The following is a 19084-nucleotide window of genomic DNA, read 5'->3' on the forward strand; positions in this document are numbered from 1 at the left end:
TTACCTTTTTGATCGGGAACAAAGTCAAGAGTCTGTCCTGACACAAGAGTATTGTATTTAAAATCAAACTCTTCTCCACTTGTACTGTATGTGCTGGGTACTGAGAGGCCAGTTATTAAATAATGACAAGGGTTTTTAAATTATTACTGGTATACGAGTATATCTTATTATTATTATTATTATTATTAATAATAATAATGATTATTAATTATCATTATAATGATGATGATTATTACTATCCTCATTATAATATGTATTATTCTTATAACGAGAGAGATTTGTTAATATGTGTATATGGGTACACATTTTCCATGCATGCACGTCATGCACTAAATCTATCACGATTCACCGCCTAAAATGAATGTGTACTAAATTAGTAGCAAACTATTTATTTTTCAAATCTCGTCCACTCTCGTCCGCAGTGGATGGAATCCTTTGGATCCAGCTTGTGGCGTAAATTGGCACGCAGTACTGAAAATGTCAGGCAAACATAAGGTGACAAGGTCTGCCCCCAAGGACGGTGACCGTAAAGGAAATATACGTCCCTTCCAGGGTTTAAACAGATGTAACCCCGCCTTTATTTTCCACAGTCTGTGCGTCTTCGCCTTCCTCAGTCAGTGCCGAAGGTAACTCCGTGCGTAAAGCTCCTGGACATCATACAGACACCGTACGGTTTCAGCGTGCTTCTCTAGAGATCAGTAGGGAAGAAACGCTTTCCTCGAGGTTTTCGCCAAATAACCGGGAAACAGTTCAATATTTAAATCAGTTTTATTTATTTATGTTTTGTATGCATCCTATGTTCAGGCTCTCATCGCCAGTGTAGTTGTCCCCCAACAGCCTGTACTAATGCCTCGGACCCAAACCGCCGCACCGATTCGTTTCCATTTCAAAGAGTAAACCATGTGTAAAGCAAATGACGGATACAGTAGGAGCTAACTGGGGTGCGCTTGGATCTAACCCGTAAAAACAAAGATTCATTCAAACTTATGGCGTGAAGGTAAGACACATTTATTTCCCTATGTAATGCGCCAAACTTGCAAAAATAAGATTATCTTGCTTGGATCTGTGAATATATGTGAAACATTTTCTATCCAGCAGGGTTCGGTGGTCCAGTCAAACCTATACCTACTGAGACATATGGGGTGATATAAAGTGATTTATTGGGTGTGATTCCCTAAACTATTAACTTTCAAGATGAATTTGCTGTTGTGAGACTATTTTTAAGAATAATCCAAACTCGAAATATTTGTCTATTTGCAAATTAACACTTTAAGACCGTTTCTGTGAATGAGCGAGTGCGAGGGCGTAAGCACATCAACAGTGTTTGTGTCACAGACGCATTATCGGGAAGATTTATTTGTATAGCAGGTATGTTGTTGTCAGTATTGATCCGGGTTGGTCTCCGGTGTAAAACAACTGAAGGCAAACATTTGCTCTCCGCCGTATTAGGAGCCCAGCAAGTGAGTTGTAGTTTAATTATTGAGATGTGACAATGTGTCAAGCTCACCTTTCCAACCCACGGAGCTGATTTGAGATCTGTTTGTGCCTTCCAGTGTGTAATTAGTGCTAGGTTCTCCAGGGGCAGCGCGTCCTCGACACAGGGCTCGGTGCAGGGCAGGTGTGTGCTGTTCTGGCTGAACAACCCGTCATGTATCCTATCAACCCTCGCTCAGCAGCTTTTACAAGTTAACGGGCAATATAAATGAGGTGAACAGACCTGGGTGGTTTATTTTTTGTATTGTTTGTCTACCCTCCCTCATACTGTAAAGCGTCTTTGAGTTGTGAAAAGCGCTATATAAATAAAATGCATTATTATTATTATTATTATTATTTATCTGCAGCTGTCTGAAACCTGTGGGCTAACAACCTATCAGTCATACTGTCACAGAGTTGATAGTGGCCTTTAAGTAATGTATGTATTTAATTGCATGTATAATAAAACATGTAGCATGATGTTGTTGCATTGTTTTATTTTTGTTGAAATATGCTTAGTTTGCCATTTCCCAAACAGATGGAAGAGAATGGTGATAATGATGATGCAGATATTGATATTCAGTCAGTAACTGAAGACAACATTTGAAAAAAGTAAAAATGTGATTGGGAACAAGATAGCTCATGTCAAACTGTTTTGGCATGTGGTCAGCAACTAAGGTATGGTCAGATAGCTAAATTCTGTTAACCGAATTTGTGCTTTCACCAAAAAGGACCACCAGTGGACAGGGACAGTTGGGTTTGTTAGCTCAACATGGCCACAATTAACAATTGGAATGGTTTCTTAAAGGGGAAATGTGAAATGCTTGCTCCAAGTGTTTGCATCTTTCAAATACCAAGGGAACTCCTGAGACTGAATGTAGTGTCAATTTGCTGTCTGTCCAGTGACAGTTTTCCAGACGCATTGTTCATTCATATGGATTCTACGTCTTCCTGACTCTGATGTGTCACACCTTGTGAAGTAAACAGCAACGAAAGGGCTGCCTGAAGTAGCGCTTGTCAAGTCCAGCTGTTTAAGCCAGACAGCTACAATTGAATCAAATCTCCTGATTGCCACCAGACAACTATTAATTTAAAAAAACTGATATTTATCTCGCCATGATTTACATGGATTAGTATCAGGAAAAGACAACACCCATTAGGACGTTGCTATAGCTTTACCTTGTGAGAGATAAGCCTACATGAGGATATTTACATCATGGTGGTACAGTCTTAAGTGGATAAGGCACATTGTTAGCACAATAGTTAAGGGATTTAAAGCCAAATCACTTGATGCAGCTGGTCAGTCAATAGTGACATTTCAATTCAGCACACTGCTCCTAAGAGAGATGACATGTATTCAACAAAAACAACACCGTGCTTCAGCCTGGGCCCGTGATTACATTTAATTACAAACCTGTTTGTTTACAGGCTTGTATCGCCCAAATTTGTCTCTGAAAATCAAAACCTCATTTAATAAACAGACACTCACAAAAAAAAACATTCTCCATATGTGCTACAGGGGTCAAGCCATTAGAATAAAGTAACAAATAATTTCAAATTGAAGCATTAGTTTATGTTTACAAGATGCTACAAAAAGCTCTGCAATGTCAAAACTTAACATATTTTTTGTTCGTAATATTATTCTTTGTAGAAGCATTCTTCTGGCATTACCCATTTGGGAAAGTAAAGCCAATGTTTAATAATAAAGTCCTCTATGCCATGATACAAGTTAATTGGCATCTTGCATACTTTGATGCTTTATGATTTGAGATGATTATATGTGGTGCTTTCAGAAATGTCAGGGTATTATGTAATATAGTAATGTTAGTATACACTAAACCCCGGAAAGCCCCGCTCTTACAGCAGTCTCAGAGTTTTAAAAGCAGTAGATGTTAACCGTAATTATGTCAATGTAACCTGAAGAGGAATACAAAAAACTAAGAGGGATTGTTTGGACCATGATAAACAAAAAAGGCTAAGAAATGGTGGACAAGAGAGCTTTGGTGACCTTTTTGTTCGGTTCTGTCTAGAACATAAGTGAGTTAACATGAAATATAAATAGTTTACATTTTCAGCGGAAACTGAAGCACTAAAACTCAAAATGACCTTAAAATAACAACCAGTGTAACCGCACAGCAGACTCCTCCGACTAGCAGCGGTTTCACAATAATCTGGCATAATGCACACGTAGCACCAAAACACCAGGGCATCTCCTCCTGTATTTGTATGTGGCTCAGCAGCCCCATTGTGTTTTGACCAATTAATAATTTAATTGTATTGGATCTATGTGAATGTATCTGACTTGCCTACATTCTCTTCTCTCCTGAAACCCATTCCCCAGCATGTCAAATACGTCCACACACTAGGGACTGGCACCATCACTGAAAGGATGGAGGAGTCAATTAGGTCCTAAAGCCAATAAGAAATCCATCAGGATCTGATAATGCTCCATGTTAGAGTTATATTCTCAAAGTTATGGTGGCAGACTGGTGTGTGCATTAATGATGCGTCCATGATATAAACACATTACTACAGATTGTGTATATAAACAGTATGTTGCATTGTGTTCGAGTTACGATTGTAACCTAAATGAGGGGTTTGTATTATGTTGCCATAAGTGTGCTCTCTTTGTGTGTGTGTTTCATAGAAAATTCTTTCTTAACAGTAATTATTATATGTATATTATATCATCCTCATGGAGAGGTGCACTCACACAGCACTGTATTATTTGCCTTTATGGTGCAGTTACACTTGACAATAACTAACACCTTAACAAATGCATCATCACATTTATAATTACATTGCCGTAAAAAGCAGACAAAAATAAGTTTTACACGCATAACGCTCTGCTGTTGAGAACCGCTCCATCACACATTTTTAATTAGAGAAATAGCCCATTTGTCTTGTTCTTTTGAGGCAAGAGCAACAGTTAGTTAAATATGTGAGTGATCAGTAAGAACAGTGAACCTTTCCATGGCTCTCTATCTCACTGATCCCCTGTTGAGCTAGACACACACACAATATATGCACTGAGAGGTGTGAAAGTGCTTTAGCTACAGTAAGGCTGCATTGTCATAGGATATAAAACACCCTCTCGAGCAGTCACAATTGGTGCATTAAAGACACATGTGCATTGCATACATACACACAATGAATATAATTGGATTGGACATTTCTTAATTAGTTATGGCTCCTGTAGAGCTTGATATAACATCAAAGGTAACATGTTTGAAATAACTATGTGCAGCCATTGACAGGGTGTCTATTAGAGGAGAGGGGAAGCAATGAGGATTATTAGCAAAAGTAGAAAGAAGGAACAGCTTGTCCCTAGAGAAAGGAAATGTCTTCCTAATTATTTCAATATAGAGTGTGTTTGGTCTGAATACGCTGAAATTTGAATGTGTGGTCCATTTAAGAGTTTCTCCCTGTGGACTTTAATTTAGTGGCACTAAGACCAGATAATTTGAACTCCACCAGATGGTGCCTGAAACACTGAGACCATCGTGGTGTACAAAGAAAACATGTTTACACAGCTCACTCAAACACTCTGAAAATCAGTCTTTAAAAGGACAAACATTAAAAAGGGGAAAGTGAGATGGAGTGGGGTGATGTGTAAGATACAAGCTTGCCGTGACACGAATCACGTATCACTTTGAACTATATTGTTCAAGCTCTTGTGTCAAGTGCCAAATGAAAGCTGGGTTTTACTAAACAGCCCCTCAGTGGCAGCTTCCTTGACATTTTCCTCAAGAGTGTTTTGTTGGGTGAACAAAGCAAGCATAGATTCTCCTGTCTGTATGACCTTTTGGTCGTAGCTTTGATAAATTATTGTCCAACACAAGACTTTCTGAGGAACTGCTAATCTCTGAAAATAGCAAAGCCTCCAGGCACCCCGTATTTGAAAAAACTGACAGTAAGGTTTTTCAAAAGATGAGTGGGTAATACATAGGTGATAAGTCATTTCCGATTTAACATGTTTACTGTTTTTATAATACTGTGCTCACAGTGTATAGGATACATATAATTGAAGTATACAGCATCTTTGTCACGATCTGTCTGTGTTGTTGTTTTGTCTTGTCTTTTTCTATCTTTGGGTTTCCTGTTTTATTTTGTAAATTGTTCACCCCCGTTTCCTGCCTGTTGCTTTCTGTCTGTTTTCCCTCCCTGATTACCCGATTGTGTTCACCTGGTGCCTCTGTGTTTTCTCCTACCTCCTCACCTGTCTCGTGTTTGTTTGATTAGTCCTGGGTGTATTTCAGTTCTGGTTTTTCCGTCTGTCTTTGTCGGTTCGTCTTGTGTTTTGAGTCATTCTGCGGTGAGTGTTCTGTTCTGTGTCTAGATACTGTAGCCTTGAAATAAAGGAATTCTTTTGTCACTTAAGTCTGCATTTGGGTCCTGTTTCCCACACAAACCGTGACAATCTTATCTTTCTCAGAAGGAGGCGCACTGGCAGTATAAGGGACTCTCTCATTTAAATGTTAGGGCCACCAATTGAATGTTGTGATAAACCAATCAAACCTTTTTATTTACACGTTTTATACATGAGTGTAAGTGAGCAGGATAGTTCTTAAAGGTGTCAGACAATAGCAGGTTTGACTCAAACATTGCTCTATAAACTTTGTACTTCTTAAAGGCGGGGTAGGTAAGTTTAAGAAACCGGCTCGAGATACACTTTTTGTTATATTCCATGGAATGCTCTTAACATCCCGATAGCAATGAATATATGAAGTGCTTTGACAAAAAATCCATAGCAAATTTCATCTGTGGAAGCCGTAGTACTGTAAAAAGCACGACCAATCATCTGAGCCGGCCCGGCTAAAGTAACTGGATGGCCTACCTGCCTGTCAGCCTTCCATCTGTGCACAAACTTATCTCGTGCCCTCATTGGTCATGTGCGCGTTCGTGTGTGTTGGAGGAGGGGCTCTGTAAGGAAGTGGCAGATTTTTTCCAGCTGTGTATTTTCAAATTCTAGCGCACTCGAGCTGGTTTCTCCAAATTTACTTACCCCACCTTTAATGTAACAAAATCAATATATAGATATAAATGTGCTGAAGGGTTTTATATTCAAATAATTGAGTCTGATAGCTTGTTGGCGCATTGTCAACAATACATCCAGATTTTTGAGTCAGCATGGGATTGATATTAAATCAGAAATAACGAATTCCTTTCAATTGCCTGGTAAAAGTGACAACCACAAGATACCATTGTGGTTTATTTTTGTCACTACCAATCCATCAGGCCTTGTGACCTTTTTCCAGGCTTACTTGTTGCATCCTATCCTCTGTGGTCCGTTTCTTTATGGTTGCAGAACTGGTAGAAGCAGCTCAAAATCAGATTTTAAAGTTTACTAATGTGTGTCAATAATACATTTCCACCAGTCTCATTCGCTTGTAGTATGCTATAACAGGCCCCTTCATCTGCATGTTCAAATAGTGATACCGTTGCAGAAACTGATGAGGATTTTCACGAAAGGAGGAGATTTGTTTACATGAAGTAAATGATCAGTGCAATTTAGGTGTGTTGTTATTACAGGCAACCACTAATAACCCCTCTATCAATATGTTTGGGTCATACTGTTCCTCTTCCGATTAATGTTCCCTTGCATGGCCATTAATTAAAGTAAATGGTTCTGCTTCACATTTTTAAGCTGACAACGGTTTTATTAAAGGTCAAAATGATGCAACATTTTCACCTGGCAACGGATAATATCCTATTTCACAGTGGGTGATAACAATGCTGTTATGTAGCCTCAAACTGATAATGACAAAAACACGACTGTATCTCTGTGCCAAACACAGAGGGAGGAGGGAGAAATACAAAAATACACATGTTGGCACGGTTTCACATTGATCTGCTAATCACAAGTGCAAAGAATATGCCTGCTTCAGTGCATCTTTGTTCACTCCACAGCCAACAGCACCTTCCAGGATAGTGTGGGGATATGCAGGATTATGGACTGCCTAAAATGACTGTGCAATAAGCTCAGACAAGCATCGGACATGAAAAACCCAGTTTTATTAACCTCACCTTTTATTTTTTACTATAAACAGCACCGTTGTTGCAGACAGGTACAGTGGGGCTCAAAGAAGCACTTGATTTACTCGGGGCTTATATATGGGCTCAGAACAATCTCATAATACACATATGCACACAGAAGGATTCAAACTTGTATTTCCGGATCCACACTTGTGTTTTTCAATGCACACACAAATGTATTCCGTTTCATATACATGTAAATAAAATCCAAATACAGAAAAAAGTTTTACATATGTATTTTTGATCCTCACTTATTAGTTTCCCGTTTAAATCCCCTGAACCTGCAAACACAAACAGCTTTCTGTGCACGGATCGCTTTGCATTCGTGTGTGTTTTTTTTTAGACTCCCCTGACGGTCAGCCGATTCGTACTTGTAATTTTTTATATCTATAGCCAATCAGATGTCTCCTTCATTCTAAGCCAATCACATGAGCGCGCCCCCACGAGAGTAAGATTACTTCATATATGCATTTTGCGCAGTCCGGTCAGCTCGCTAAACAGAGGGCGGAGCATCAGGTGATCATGCAGAGCAGCGTGTCTCCATCAGACTCAGCAGCTGATCTGATCTCTCTCTTGCGTCCGGTTATACTTCACTCGCATTTATGTCCATATCGATCAGATCCAGCTCTCCTGATCGGCCTTTATAGAGAGCACCGATCAAACTATTAAGAGTGAATATCGGCCGATAATGACCGGCGGGGCTCCCCCCGAGGTCACTGTCTAGCATTGGCTTCGTAGTGCACTGATCGATTAGGCTAAGCTAACCTGTAGCTGCTCACTCACAACAACTTCATACAGACATAAATAAAGCAGCTGTATTCGCAATCGCCATACAGGAAACACACATTTAAAACGGTTTTGCCTGCCGTTTTTGTGTACACAAGCATTCATCAATGGTTTGGAAAGTGGCGCTGTACCTTATTAATATAAAGGCTTGTATTTGCGTGCATTTCCTGTTCGGAAAGTGGCGCTGTACTGAGAGTGGAGGGTGTCCTGAGATTAGCGCCTGCAGGCAGGCTCCATGGAGCTGTCAGCTCCGGACTGCGCAAAATGCGTACATGAAGCGCTACGTCATGAACGCAAGAAATCTATCCTCGTGGGGCGCGCGCTCATGTGATTGGCTTAGAATTGAGGAGACATCTGATTGGCTATAGATAGAAATAATTACATGTACGAATCGGCTGACCGTCAGGGGAGTCTCAAAAAACCCACACACAAATGCACAGCGATCCGTGCACAGAAAGCTGTTTGTGTTTGCAGGTTCAGAGGCTTTACACGGAAAACAAATATGTGAGGATCAAAAATACACATGTAAAACTTTTTTCTGTATTTGGATTTTATTTACATGTATATGAAACGGAATACATTTGTGTGTGCATTGAAAAACACAAGTGTGGATCCGGAAATACAAGTGTGAATCCTTTTGCGGATCATGAAATACAAGTGTGAATCCTTCTGTGCGCATGTGTGTATTATGAGCAGGGGTGCACATAACTTTTTTGGCCTGGTTCTCAAAGGAGCACCTGGAGATGTTGCTTGGTGCTCATCCTTAAAATGAAATAAACCGTAACTTTTGAGGGGGTCTTGACTTTATTTGCCAGACACACACGCTGAACACACAGAACACACATGCAGAGGTGAACACAAGACAACATTAGCACGAGCAGTAATCCTACAAGCTGTCATCACTACCCTCCTGACTGTTCTCCTGACTGTCTTCCTCTCTGTCAGACATGGTAACTGATGATGTAGGCCTACTACTTTCTCTCCGGTTGAGTCTGTGATTAGATGCTTGCATCCACAAGTCAACAGCTGGTTTTGGGTCGAAAGTCTCTGTTGTCATCTTAGAAAAGTGGATGTAATCAAATAAGTATGTGAACATAACCAATAACCTACCATAGCCACTAACAATTTAATGTAACTTGTTTTATTTATGTTCTTCATTCATATCTTATTTTACCTTAACATTTATTTATTTATGCATACTTGTTTTTATCTCCAGTTTTAAAGGATATTTTTGGTTAATGGAATGATTTCAAACCTGTTTATCCCAATAATTATAAAGGAGTGCCTTGGAAATATGTGTTTACATAAATTGTGACCAAACCGTTTGAACTTAGACTAAAGTTAACTATCTAAACACTCAGAGTCCTTACCTCACTGAGCTGTAGTTATTAGCCTCTCAGTCTGACTGGAGAGGACTCTCCCTCCACATTATTGTAGAAACATCTTCTTCTTATATTCGTTAGAGCAGCTAGCACGGCACCAGATTCTAATAACAACAGCGCCGGTACCGGTGCACCCTCCCTCTCTCCCTCGCTCACTCGCATTTTGGCTGTGAGCTGCGGGCGCCAGATAAGCCAAAATCCCCCATTTTCATCACTTACAGCGCCCATCGTACAGGGCAAATGAAACGTGTAACCGGGGTGAAAAGGGTGTTACATTTACTTAATTGTGAATATTGTTACATCAAGGTCGAAAATTAGGATGAGCCCCAATGGCAAAACTGGCCCCGGTAATGGTACAAATCTCAACCTGTCGTTCAATGGACAGCTTCCCCCCCCCCCCATCTATGTATATACTCGCATTTTAGACTCTGTTACTAACTGTATATCTGTAGACTTGGTATGTCTTAAATGTCCGGTTAGGATGTATTAGAACGAAATCTAAAATGAAAATTGTAAACAAGCAATCTGTATGTAAAAAAACCACCTGTATGTAAATTGTAAACAAGCAATCTGTATGTAAAAAAACCACCTGTATGTAAATTGTAAATAAGCCATCTGTATGTAAAAAAAAAACACCTGTATGTAAATTGTAAATAAGCCATCTGTATGTCAAATATGTCTTATATGTCTTAAATGACATGATGAATTGGAAATGGGGGACCCTGATGTAAACAAGACGAAAGTCTTTCTCTGGTCTGCATCCCCTTAACAATTGTATGTTTTGAGCTGTACTGTACTGTACCCAATATACAAGCTGTTAATAAACTTTTCAATTAATCAATCAATCAAACGGTCAAAAATGTTTTTTTCCCTCCCAGAGCTGCCAGCGCAGCGCCTCCCCAGATCTGGCGCCCATAGGCGAACATCTATTACGCCAGCGCTACGGGCCGGCTCTGAGTTCATATCATAGGTTCATATGCAACTCGCAAATATATTTCTCTCTTTCTCTCTTCTCTCTTCTCTCTTCTCTTTTCTCTCTTCTCTCTCCTCTCTTCTCTCTTCTCCCTTCTCTCTCTCAATGTTGGTACGCAAATGCACCTTTTTTCAAATGACACGGTGCTCTTTTTTTGCGGAGGTGTGCATGGATGTCTGTGTACACCTGCATCCGTTCCTACATGTTTGTTGGCCTGTAATGGAAAAGTAGCTAGGTGTGTGTTATTTTTGTATGTGTGTGTATATGCACGTATGTGTGTGCATGTGTCTCACAAGAGACAAGACCGGTTGTTAGGTTAGAGCTTCCCTACAACCTAATGAGGACAATGGAGGCTTGTTACCAACCTCCCTCTCCTCTCTTTCCAGTGGGCGGATGCTCTACCATTTTTACCCTTATGGCTTGATTTGAGAAAGTAATGGCTGGAATTGCCACTACAATAACCTTTATGTCGTACTGTATCAATAACATTGATGTATAGGTGGAATTTGTGCCCAGAGGGATTTGGTCTCAGTGCCTTTTATTTAGCCCTTTATATCTTCCTTCCTTTCTCTCAATGTGACTTGTAACTTCCTGTTTGGTTCCTCATATTAGATTTGTTTTCACCTCTTTCTGACAGGATCTCCAAATTAAAAAGTCCCTTGTCAGAGTTACAATTTCTGCTCTGAATGCCATTTTCAGTGATACAGGTTATTGCAGACGTCAGTCAAATAAATTACCGACCGGTCCCTTTGTACTTTTTTATATGTCAATTGCCGTAGCTCAGCATCCTGACAGAATAAACTGCTGTCTCTTCTTCTTTCTCCCCCTCTTCTTTAAGCAGATGCCTGAAAAATAGAATTGATTTATCATCTTTACAAACACTGTCTTTGAAACTGTAACTCTTCTACTACTATAGCTGTTTGATGAACATATCGGTGTACCACTAAGGGCACAACAGTGAGGCTGCAAGAGTGCTTTTTTATGTTTCATATAGAAAGGAAACATACGTCTTCAGTATATGTCTTTTGAATCATTCACCATCTTATCCATTTTGTCTTGCCCCATCTCAAAAGGGTGCCAAACAAAACTGATTGAACCTTTACGTAAGAAGGATTTTACCAGAAAATATTTCGTATTGGTATGTGCAGCGAGAAAAGAGGGATAATTGGAACTCCAGGATAATGACACTGTAATTGCTACTCTGAATGAGCAGGTTTATTTTCAGCACACTTAAAGACATAGCAGCTTCCTACATAGCAAGCCTGTAGAAAGAGGCTTGGAAATTGTTAGGAGTTGCTTCTTCACTCAAACAGTAACAAAAGCTATTTTATGAGAAAGGGAATTCACAAGATAGTCATTGACTTATTCAGCATTGATGATTCTGACCCCCTTCTAAGAGGGGATGTGGTAGATAGAAAACAAATTAGATTGAAGGCTATCGCAGGGTGGAATCAAACACTTTGACAGTATTGACCAAGAGGTATCAGATTGAGGTTTTACTTTCCCTTTGCATATGCAGGTACTGGGATTTGTAAAGGATTAAATGATGCATGTGGACAGGGTTAGCAAAATCTAAATGTCCCATTAGAATTAAATGTACCATTAAATGTACCATTAGAACTGGATGTCCGTTTAACCGTGTCACACAAACAAATCTATAAGAATTCAGGTATACATAACTGGCAAGAATTTAGAAATTAAAAGAGAACATTAGCAGCGCCATATTATCCACACAAATTACATTTATTAATAGATTATTTGGTTCCAGTCGGAATAATGTATCTTTAATTGCCCTTAAAACAGGTGTTAAATGAAAATGTCTCACATTCCAAACCCAGAAAACATTGTTAACGGAGCGTTTCAAACAATAGTATAGTAACTGTGAAATGTGTTTTGTGGTATTCAAGGCACTATTGTAAACGGTGTGTTTCAGTTCTGTTGTTGTTAGTATGTGTATTATGGCACTGTGTGTGTGTGTGTGTGTGTGTGTGTGTGTGTGTGTGTGTGTGTGTGTGTGTGTGTGTGTGTGTGTGTGTGTGTGTGTGTGTGTGTGTGTGTGTGTGTGTGTGTGTGTGTGTGTGTGTGTGTGTGTGTGTGTGTGTGTGTGTGTGTGTGTGTGTGTGTGTGTGTGTGGCCTAGCATTACTATACTTGTGGGGACCTAAATCTGTTTACACAGTCATGTGTGGGGACTCGCCTCCCTTATGGGGACAAATTAGAGGTCCCCATAAGGGGAATCATTAATTTTAGGGTGAAGACTTGGTTAGGTTTAGGATTAGGGTAAGGGTAAGGGTAAGGTTAAGGGTTAGGGTTAGGCATGTGTTGGTTATGGTTAAGGTTAGGATAAGTCTCCAGGAAATGCATGTAAGTCAATGTAATGTCCCCTGAACCCCTGAAGTGATGTATACATGGTATGTGTGTGTGTGTGTGTGTGTGTGTGTGTGTGTGTGTGTGTGTGTGTGTGTGTGTGTGTGTGTGTGTGTGTGTGTGTGTGTGTGTGTGTGTGTGTGTGTGTGTGTGTGTGTGTGTGTGTGTGTGTAGAACAATCATATTTCAGGGCTCTAGAATAGCAGTGATTCAACCCAACCAAATTGTTAATTAAATGGGGCTTATTGTAAGATTAACAGTGCGGTTTACTGCAAGGTTTAATAAACGGATGACTGAATCGCTGGTGATTGGAGGAGATTAGCACTCAACAGCAATGAGGAACAGGTTTATTCGTTTTTCACAGACTGATGCCTGTTCAGAGACCTTCAACATTTTATAGGAGATTCAATTATTATTATTTCAAAACAGTTGCTCTGTACGAAGCAGCCTAATGTTGCTAACCATAAATAATGCTAGAAGTACTATTATTTTAGGGTACAATAATATAGACAACAATGGGTGTATTTATGGAGGAATTCAAAAGTAATTATGGTTGGATTTTTATAAGAAACTGTCATGACCATTTTGCTCCCCAATGATATCATAATTGTACCTTCTTATTATTTTGTAATTACCCCATTATTACAAAAATAATTACACCATAATGTGTTGCCTGCAATCTCCATCAATAACATAAAGTAAACTATGAAACACACTAGAACCAACATCACTCATATATTCATACTGTTAAAGATAAAATAACAGTTATAAATATAAAAATAGAAACATTAATATCTATGTTTACAAATGAAAACATTTAATCTCTTTATTTATTCAAACATGTCTCTGCTTTTGTCAATCTTTTTGTAAATAACATTTTCTATTTGGTCTTGGAATGTAATTGTACACTTTATCTGATGAAAGAGAGAAAAAATACATATTCTACATTGCATCTGTGTAACAAGAACAAATCAAACACCCTCACTAGTGCTTTTTATCTGTTTTTTCGGGCAGTTGAAGCCGGGGTCCTCGTCTGTCTGCAGAGAAAAGCCTTGTCACTACTGTGGAAATCCAGGATAGCCAGATAATACCTCCTGCTTTCATAGATCAGTGATGGGGTCACATTGAGGGATTGTGGGTAGAAAGTGAGGTTATTTAAGGATTGTATGCAAGACAGGTCAACTGTTCACAATTAAGAGGTCACTTGGTAGGCTCAAGCACTATACAATCTGTTTAATGATGATGGAAACACTGTAGCTGCTGCTCGTAATCCAGCTGTTTGAAAGCGTAATTAAGGAGCACTATTGGAGTGAATTTGATGGTTATTGGACTAAGGATTAATTCATTTGGATTCCCGCTGAATGAAGAAATTAAATGACGGCGCAAGTGGAAACAATTCGCAAAGGGATTAAACTGTTTAAAACATGCTCAAAGTAAGCTGGATTTTACAATTATAAGTAAACAAATAAAAATAAAAAAGTCTAAATATGAGATTTGGCCTCAAATCATCTGAGGCCTGGCGCCCCCCAGGTTGGGAACCACTGACTTAGAGGATCAACATTTTGATGTCGGTGATTCAGGTCAGAGGTTATATCTCATTCACTGATGACCAAAATGTTATCTTCAAGAGTATACAAGAATTAAGAAAACTTTACCATTCACCTTCTCTGTGGCTGTAGAGCCAATTTCATTGCAGCGTAAATACAGGCGTAACAACACTCATGAGCAGGTAACATATTGGTGGGCTAGGGTCCCGGTATGGCTGTGACACAATGAATCAAACCATAATCACATTTATTAATAAAACTTGTGTTAACCCTATAATGAATTGCGTTAAATTGACTGTGTATTTACGACACTAGGCCTTCTTACAGCATGTCATCACGTTAATATACTGGTAAACTGTCATTATTCAAATGTAAAATAAATGAAGTCGATTCAACTCAAAAGTAATTTCATCATAAAACTGCAACTCCTGTTCCCACAGCAAAACTATATCGAAACATATGTTTACTAACTGGCTGATGAATATCCGAGTGCTCGTGTCACAGCCACCGAAGCATTAAGGAAATGTTCTATTTAATGCACCTTTCATCTGTTTTTATCATCCACAGTGTAATTTCCAATCAATAAGGCATAACTCAGTTTGACACATAGTCTATAGAGCAGGGGTAGGCAAGTAAGTTTGGCCGTGGGCCAATTTTTTGCTGAGCCGCAAGATGGCGGGCCAGAACATAATCAAAGCCTAATTCAAGGAAATGATTTTGGTAAGAGGGCGCAGCGCCCCTGTTCCCCGGTTCAGAAAAAACTCTATCGCTGATGATCCTCCCCATCAACACTCTGATGCGCAGTCAGATCCGCTGATTGGTTCACTGATGATATAGGCGCCCAATCCAGAGCCTCTGGCTAGACCCGCCCAAAGGGAGGCTCGTCCTCTCTAGCCCCATTTCAGTCCCAAAGCCAGGGCTATTATCTGTATTTTAACAGACTTATCTTTTAAATTGAGGTGTATTTATTGTTCTCTTCAAAGTTTATTTTTCTCTGAAATTTTAGGGAGGATGGTCCTCCCTTTCCTCAATGGACGAGCCTCCACTGAGTAAAGTAGAGTTATTAACTAGGTAGCAGTGTTATTTAACATTTTATTCTGATAAGTATTGTCAAGTTCTCTGGGTTTTTGGCATTTATTTGAGTGTTTGCACATTTGAGAGGCTTGAGGGGCAACAGAGGACGCATGGACAACTGGAATCCTTTTTCCTTTTCTTTATTTAAACTTTTCAAGGACACATTATATTCTTTCAGGTTGAAAACCTTTAAAAAATACCAAAGGACAAAATAAATCAATTACAGCATTTTGCTTTGCAATTTAATATATTATAACCTAAATTAATCAGTAACCAAGTATTTTACTCAAACTCAATGTATTTCATATATAGTTAAATAAGTACTTTAATTGACCTGGTTCCCCCCAATTTGCCATATGTGACCCGCTCTATCGAAATCAGTCGAAAGTAGCAACGGCTCATTTCAAAATAAACGTGGATATGCATAAAAAACTAGTTTTTCGGGGTTCGGGTGTTTTGTTTGATTTTAAATAAACAAAGTCTTGGCTTTCAGAATATGACATTTTTATTTCCAAAATCACACGATAAATACATGTTTGAAGCAGTGCTTGAATTGGAATGAAAAAGGTGCCAGTACTCTAAAATCAGCAACTTTTTCAAGTCAATTTTATATATACAGCCCACAAACAAGAATTTGGCTACTATAATGCTGGTGGGTTTGTCTCTTTACTACTGTATATTTTAGAAAGGTTCACTGTACTTAACATTTTTTATGATAGGCAGCGGATATGGCTAAAGCTCAGTAAGGTCAATATTAACTGAAAATATAGCAATCAAAGTCTAGATCTTCTGCTGAAGACACATGAAGCAGAGACCTTTCAGGTGAGAGCCCCTCTGGTGGTGTTCAACATTAATGACAAGGAAACAAAGCTCTGGTCAGAAGCATTTTTTATAAAAAGCTTTAACAAAATTAAGTATTTCTGTACATTTTGAATGCAATCTAACTTTCCAACTCAGAAAACGAAAAACGAAAAAGTGCCAAAAGTCTTCTCACATGGCTGAGCTGCTTTGCAATATACTTCACCACTGAAGAATACAAATATGTATAAAGTAAACTATGATGCAATCTAACTTTCCAACTCAGAAAAATGATAAAGAGCATGAACAAAGAACATGTAAAAACAAATGCAAAATTTGCACAATCTAAAATGAGAAACTGTAACTGCAAGTAACAAAGTCTGAGCCATGGTAAAGAGTTACATTGAACACCAAGCTGATCAGATAACTCCCTGGTTGATCTGAAGTCCTTCTATCTCCAGGATCTGTACAAATCGGCACATTATGCCAAAAGTCTTCTCACTGGGTGAGCTGCTTTGCAATATACTTCACATTGTTAGAAAAGGCTCCAGAAGGCCTTGGGGACATCAGTATCAGGGGCTGGAGCTGGACAGGCTCTTTCATCAGCACTTCTCCTTCCCTTTGCCAGCCAGGACCTCACATACTGTTCCGGATTGAACTGTCCTAGTGATGGTCCATTACATTTAATGAAAACCAGGCTGGACAGTCGGCTGACAGAGAGAGCATTCCTTTTTGCAGTAAGGATATCGTTCATGCAGCTGAATGCCCGCTCACACTCACTAGTGGAGACAGCGATGGTTCGGACTGCTTTCAGTAGAGGCTCCATGGCAGCAGGTGTACGGGATGCCCTGGTTTCCTTGTATTCGCGAAAGCCCTGAACAGTCTCTCTTCTGTCCACTTTCAGCACTTCGCACAAACGTAGCACCTCTACGTCCCCATACTGTACGTCTAACTCCTCTTCAGGCCAACTTCCAGGATGGATAACTTTCATGTCCTGGATTAGCTGATTGTCCCGGGCCTCCCGGCCATGTAATGGGATTTCTCTTGTGCTGACATGAGAGGAGGTTGTGGAAGTCATTCTGTGTCTCAGATTCTCTACCATACTGCGGAAAAACTGACCTGCATGAATCTGTACAAGCCTGCCATTCTCACGCAGGGCAACACCCTTGAAGGACTTCTCAGCTAGAGCTGTATGAACTGTAGTCATGTGTGGGCCAGGCATGGTGACCATGGATTCAAAAACTCGTATTTCTCGAGTTAAGAGCCTATCTGCTGTAGGCAGTGTCATCTCTCTTTTTTGGAGTTGCCGAGAGAGGTCGCTGAGCTCTGTGAGCGCATCGTACATCAGTCCCAGATTGCTGACAAACGTTGCAGATGTGAGCACATCATCCAGGCCCTTGTACTTTGCTCTGTCTCTGGAATCCCTGCTCGTGTCGTTTGCAGCATTTGTGAAGTGATCATGAAGCACTCGGTAGTTTTCCCAGACTGCTCTGACGCTCCTTTCACTTGAAGCCACCCAGCGGATGGACAAAACACGCCCTATCACCAGGAGACGCTGTCCGACTGCTTGCGCACACTGCGCTAACTGCCTCTGATTTTTGGGGGAGGCATGGAACAAGGAATAGAGTTTGTCAAAAAAGATCTGGAAATGATTGAGCCCTGAGACCTCCTTGACCACATCCCCAACTGCCAGCTCTAGACGATGATTGGAGCAGTGCCACACAAACAGGCTTGGGAATTTACTACACAACTGGGTAGCAACGCCTGTTCTCTTCCCTAGCATGACTGAAGCCCCATCACATGCAAAAGAAACGAAACACTGACCTAAAAAGTCCTCGTTAAAATCTCTTCCAAGACACTCCATTAACGCCTTTGTGATGTCATCAGCCGTTGTTCCATCCAACTCGATCAGCTCCCAAAAAAACGTTTCGGGCTCAGCATCAGCTAATGCTGAGCGTAGACACACAACAAGCACCGTTTTACCACTAATAGTGGTAGATTCATCGACCAAAACACAGAGTTTTCTTTGGTTTTCTGTAATGTCTTTTGCCATTTTTTTCTTCAGCTCATGAGCTATGTGGTCGATGATTTCGCCACAGGTTTTATTGGAGTGCAAAACCCTGCCCACGTTCAGCCCATTCAGTTTCTGTACATTCAAATCAATTGGCATGTCTGTGAATGGCCGGCTATGTTTGCCAATTTTATATGCCGTTCGAAAAACTCTGATAGTGGTGTCTAATTCAGATGTATGCATAGACTGCACTTGATGTTGAATAGTTTCACGTGAAGCAGATGTAAGGATGTCAGCAGCTTTTACATGGGCTTGTGATTCTTTATGTTCTTTGATTTTTTTTCTCAGGCTAGCTTGTTGTTTGCCCTTGTCAACACCGAAATGAGACACTGCACACTCACCCCATTCAGTTGACAGTTTCAGTCCTTGTCCAGTGTGTATTCCCAAAGATTTGACATCTCTGCATATCCGACATCCTAGCTTCTTATCTTTAAGAAGGAGCCATGCATTGGTCTTGCAAAAAATATTGCACCTGGTCCGTTGTCCAGCAGTCAGGTGCATCGCTTTGCCCGGTGTTGGTGGTGGCAGTTGCGCCAGCAGCAGCTAACGTTAGAGGCTCTGGAGGGGGCGGCGGAGCT

At 40.1% G+C, this 19084-nt stretch overlaps 1 protein-coding gene across 1 annotated transcript in view; it reads left to right on the forward strand.

The window, feature by feature from the left end:
- The first annotated feature begins 581 nt into the window (after window positions 1-581).
- The window catches only part of drd2a (dopamine receptor D2a), an 87686-nt gene continuing 69183 nt past the window's right edge, over window positions 582-19084 (forward strand). The window contains exon 1 of the mRNA XM_034225623.1: window positions 582-997. The gene's annotated coding sequence lies outside the window, so the exon portion shown is untranslated. The remainder of the gene's footprint in view (window positions 998-19084) is intronic.

The sequence above is a fragment of the Gymnodraco acuticeps genome, unplaced genomic scaffold (genome assembly GCF_902827175.1).
Source record: "Gymnodraco acuticeps unplaced genomic scaffold, fGymAcu1.1, whole genome shotgun sequence".
Classification (NCBI taxonomy): Eukaryota; Metazoa; Chordata; class Actinopteri; order Perciformes; family Bathydraconidae; genus Gymnodraco; species Gymnodraco acuticeps.